This window comes from Toxorhynchites rutilus, chromosome 2, assembly GCF_029784135.1.
Source record: "Toxorhynchites rutilus septentrionalis strain SRP chromosome 2, ASM2978413v1, whole genome shotgun sequence".
Lineage (NCBI taxonomy): Eukaryota > Metazoa > Arthropoda > Insecta > Diptera > Culicidae > Toxorhynchites > Toxorhynchites rutilus.
Window position 1 is genome coordinate 1,735,980 of NC_073745.1, and position 5,960 is coordinate 1,741,939.

A 5,960-nucleotide genomic window follows, 5' to 3' on the forward strand; every position below is an offset into this window, starting at 1 on the left:
AAAATTGCACGCCACTTAACTACTTCTTGCATCCAACCGACTTGAACGCTTATTGTATTGCCTACCCAAAGGCGCATCACAATGACGAAAAACTGCGCTAAGTGCTCAAATGCAATTTCGGGCATCGATTTCGTCGTTTGCCGTGGGTATTGCGGTGCGGCTTTTCATATGAATGCCTGCTCTGGTGTTACCCGCGCACTGCAGTCGTACTTCGCAGCGAACAGAAATAACCTTTTTTGGATGTGTGATCAATGCGCTGAGCTATTCGAAAATTCTCATTTTCGCGTTCTATCGCGCCAGGCTGATGAAACATCTCCTCTTTGCACGCTCACGACTGCGATTACAGAGCTGCGTTCCGAAATAAAGCAACTGCACTCTAAGCCTGTTACCCAATTTTCACCCGCTACAAGCTTGCACTGGCCAGCGCCTGAACAGCGCAGAGCGATAAAACGCCCTCGTGAGATCGATTTCACCATGCGTGCTTCTGACAGTTGCCAAATAGGACGCAAAAAGCCGTTGGCAAATGTTGTGTCAGTGCCTATCTGCAATAATGATGCAGGTCGGAAATTCTGGTTATACCTTTCAAAAATTCGTCCTGACGTCACCGTAGAATCGGTTTCTGCTATGGTTAAAGCCAATATCGGGACTGCGGATAATATTTCCGTGGTAAAGCTTGTCCCAAAAGGAAGAGAGTTGGATTCACTTACATTCTTATCCTTCAAAATTGGGCTCGACCAATCGTTCAAAGATAAAGCTTTAGATCCATCCACATGGCCTGAAGGGTTGCTGTTTCGGGAATTCGTAGACTACGGTTCCCAAAAATTTCAAGTTTCTCCGAAGTACAAAAGGTCTACCACGCCGTTGCTGCCACCAGAAACAGTTTCATCGCCGATAGCGCCGATCCGGGATTTGAGCCAGTTTACTCCAGCCCGGGACGCAACAGTTTAAGCCATTCGGAAGGCCCCTATCCCTCCATCACAGTCGTGTTCTTCCCGCCAACTGTCAACAGTCGTCCCGGACCTGTGTTTGAGCATGGAAAAGGGGTCTTCCAGCCTATCAGCACAGGCAAGTACAGCTCCATAGGATTCGATTCCGTACCTGATTCTCGCTACGTTTCCAGTCACATTTCGCTACCTAGAATGACAATACCATATAAGCATCGTCCATCCAGTCTCCGGTGGTCACTCTCAACGGAATGCACGCAAAACAGCTTGATGGAAGCTCCCAAGCCGCTCGGCACAGTCGAGCACTGCCGTCGTCACTCCGCTGACCGTTCCTGCCATCCAAGACATTCCGTTCCTGTGTTCGGAGCTGGTGAGGGAGTCTTTCAACTTGCTACCTCAGGCAAGTATGATAACAGTACCGTTTCTTCGCTTCCTGAAATCTGTTCCATTAACAGTGTTACTTCGTCATCGTCAGCGGATTGCACGCAAAACAGAATGATGGAAACTCCCAAGCCGTCCAGCATAGTCGAGAATCGTCGTCTCTGCGCTGACCGCAACACCACGTCTTTAACCTCCAACATCCTGATGTATTATCAGAACATTGGTGGGATCAACAGTTCTCTCGCCGAGTACCAGTCAGCCTTCTGTGACGGGTGCTATGATATTTACGCTCTTTCCGAAACATGGTTGAAAGACAACACGTTGACGATGCAGCTATTTAACGACAGATACTCAGTGTATCGACAAGACCGGTCGACTTCAAACAGCACCAAAAGCACTGGAGGTGGTGTATTGATCGCCGTTCGCTCGAGTTTCAAATCCCGACAGCTGATTCCTTCTGTAAGCTCGTCGAAGGTGGAGCAATTATGGACCACAATTCTCACGACTGACGCTATTCTCTACCTATGTGTAGTATATATTCCTCCCGATCGAGTGAATGACGCGGATCTGATTGAGAATCATCTTGACTCGCTCTACTGGGTGATTTCGCAGATGGGACCTAGAGATAACATTATAATTATTGGCGACTATAACATGGGTACGATATCGTGGCAGCACAATTCGGTTGGATCGCTCTATCCGATCAACTCTCGATCCTCGGTTGGATTAACATCGCGAAAATTGCTTGATGCATACTGCACTGCTGGACTCAAACAGATGAGTGGAATCGGAAACGAAAACAATCGTTTGCTCGATTTGTGTTTCGTTAGTCAAGAGCTGTGCCAGGACGTTAGGGTTATACAAGCTCCATCACCGCTCGTTAAAATCTGTAGACATCATCCTCCCATACTAACGGAATTGAAAATATGTCCACAACAACGCTTTTGCGATACTACTGAGAGCGTTTTTGACGTAGGACTACGTCTAACCGGAAGATATAGGGGGTGAAATGGAAATCTAGGCACTGAACAAGTAGGAAAAAATGCAAGATTTGGAAGCTTATAACTCGAGCATTTCTCAATAGATCGCAAAGGTTTTTGCATCAATTGATAGGAAATATATCTACGCATCTATCATAATGAATAAAATTTCATTTTTCTTGAGTTAAATAATTGAATAATTGTGAAATATCAAGCATTGTCCAAATGCACTATGTGCCCATTTTTGATTGGTCCATTCTGTGCTCCTCAAATCGTACCGACCAAAACGGGCAACCAGAGCAGCAGCGAAATAGAATGAAGCACGACGCCCGAAGTGATCGAGTTAGCAGGCAAAGCTGCTCGCGACGATAATCGCGACGGCATCAGGTAGCAGAAGAAAAAAGTTTGTTCTTCATACAAACTGCTTTGGTGGCAAATCCAGAACAAGGCGGCATCGAGGGCGTTCGGAATGGTTTTTTTCAAAACCACGAGTACTAAGTTTTCTAAATTGGAACCATTCCATAAAACAAGGCGCTTTTCAGGGCCATTAAACCTTCCAAAAAAGAGTTTAGGAAATAAAGTTCAATGCTTTCTAAAACATTATCCAAAATAATAATAAAACACAAATTGATGTTTTCATAATTTGTTTGCCAGGATCTGATGAGTATGTGAATTTGGCAGTTGTTCTGAGCTTATTGATAGTTGGGGACTTTCCTGATTATTCAATTTTCACCAATTCTTAAATTGTTTCCAGATTTAAAGTACAGTAATTTACAATTAGTTCGACATTTAGCTAATTGGACGGACATGTAATGCGACTTATTTAGTTGGACATTTTTGTAAACATAGAGACCCAAATTATGACCCCACATTGAAAGTCGACACTGTACCACTGTCATCGCAAATGTTCAATTACAGGTTAAAATTACCTCCAATCCGGCACTGAGTGGTGGTAATGCGACGTGCCATTGAATGTAATTTACTGTAAAATATGTCACAAGCTGGATGGGAAGAAATTTTCCAACTGTGAAAGCTGTGGCGAGTGACAACAAATCGCTAAACAGGAAGGTTTAGCCGAACAAGATGGGGATATCGAGTGATAACAAAACAATAAACTCTTTAGACTTTTTGTGATCCTGAAAAGGACCCTTTTTAGTCTGTATGTGAATCCAACGAGCGAACAAATCGTAATGAATGTATTTTTTTGCCATCGCTCCCTTTTAACGCTCATTCGTTCGTCTCGTTGGACCCGCCCCTTTGGCTGAGTCTGCCGATTTGTCTCTATCCTGTGAGTGTGTACCGCTAGAGTATAAAACACGCGGACCCCAAAAAAATATCTTATTTTCTTTCAAACCGTAAACCCGTGTGGTTGTACGGCATCGGCATCGTGTACTCAACAAAGGAGGAAAAGAGAAGGGAAAGGCAAAATCCCGCTCGAACCGTGGTGGTCTGCAATTTCCCGTAGGTGTATCCGCCAATTGCACCGGAAAAGGTTGCTAGGTCGAGTGCGTTAGTACCTGTGTACCAGTCCACCTAGCCGGCGTTATATAGTTTCGGCCCCCGAAGTGATCGAGTTAGCAGGCAAAGCTGCTCGCGACGATAAGAAAACCCGCATTCAGAACAGAACACATTCGGTTCGGTGGACATCAAGACAACAGGCAGTTGCAGCGAGTGGCGAGTGGCAAACGCAATCGCAAAACGGCATCAGGTAGCAGAAGAAAAAAGTTTGTTCTTCATACAAACTGCTTTGGTGGCAAATCCAGAACAAGGCGGCATCGAGGGAGTTCGGAATGGTTTTTTTCAAAACCACGAGTACTAAGTTTTCTAAATTGGAACCATTCCATAAAACAAGGCGCTTTTCAGGGCCATTAAACCTTCCAAAAAAGAGTTTAGGAAATACAGTTCAATGCTTTCTAAAACATTATCCAAAATAATAATAAAACACAAATTGATTTTTTCATAATTTGTTTGCCAGGATCTGGTGAGTATGTGAATTTGGCAGTTGTTCTGAGCTTATTGATAGTTGGGGACTTTCCTGATTATTAAATTTTCACCAATTCTTAAATTGTTTCCAGATTGAAAGTACAGTAATTTACAATTAGTTCGACATTTAGCTAATTGGACGGACATGTAATGCGACTTATTTAGTTGGACATTTTTGTAAACATAGAGATCCAAATTATGACCCCACATTGAAAGTCGACACTGTACCACTGTCATCGCAAATGTTCAATTACAGGTTAAAATCGCCTCCAATGCGACACTGAGTGGCGCTTCGGCATGTCGCATTGAATGTAATTTACTGTACAACATGTCACAAAGCTGGATGAGAAGAAATTTTCCAACTGTGAAAGCTGTGGCGAGTGGCAAACGCAATAACTAAACAGGAAGGTTTAACCGAACAAGATTGGAATATCGAGTGATAACAAAAACACAACACCAAAGGTTCTTTTCAGAACCATCAACATATTCATAAAGAGTAAACAGTAAACTAATCCATTTTTCAGGTAGATAGGTAGGTATTCACGTAGGAGAAGAAAATAAAACAATATATTAAAAATATATATTTAACAAAAGCTGTCCCCTTTGTATAGTCCTACGTCACTCCGGTTATGTCCCCGACATTACCCACTCGTCTTTTTACGATTTCAGTAAGGCCGATTTCGATGGCATGAACGATTTCTTTTTACGTGTGCAGTGGAACGAAGTTTTCCAAGATTACGACGCTAACCTCGCTGCTTCTACTATTTCTGGTATCCTGCTTTATGCTATCGACCAATTTGTCCCTTTGAAGTCCTAACGCGAGCCGTTGAAACCAGCTTGGACAAATGCCGATCTCAAATTTCTTAAGAAGATGAAACGAGCTGCACTCAAACGGTTCACCAAATACCGTACGGATTCTACGAGGAATAGATACTTGAAGTTAAATAACGAATACAAACAGCTTAACAATCGTCTGTACAACGCTTATCAGGACAATTTGCAAAGACGCATCAAGAATAACCCCAAAACTTTCTGGCGCTACGTAAATGAACAACGAAAGGAAACTGGACTGCCTTCAACGATGTCCAATGGTTTGATTGAGGCTGATACGATTTCTGACATTGCCGATATGTTTCGCTCTCAATTCAGCAACGTCTTTACTGACGAACAACTCGATCCGGCGGATGTAGCAGCTGCCACTCTAAACGTTCCTCGGTTTTCTACTTCTTTGCTACAGTTTTTAATTACCGATGATATGGTTAGCACAGCAGGAAAGAAATTGAAGTCCTCCACGGGATGTGGCCCTGACGGTATTCCATCACTTGTGCTCAAACGTTGCATGCATTCGCTGGCTAAACCACTCGCAACAGTGTTTAATCTTTCACTGAACTCTGGCGTATTTCCGAACTGTTGGAAACAGTCGTTTGTTTTCCCTGTGTTCAAGAAAGGGTGCAAAAGGGTCGTTTCGAATTACCGCGGTATAGCTGCGTTAAGTGCCACGTCCAAGCTATTTGAATTGATCATTCTTAACGAGTTAGTGCACAGATACGCGCATTATATATCGGAGGACCAACACGGATTCATGCCAAAACGTTCAACGACGACTAACCTAACTTGCTTCACTTCCTATGTAGTTCGTCAAATAGAAAATCGTCAGCAAGTGGATGCTATA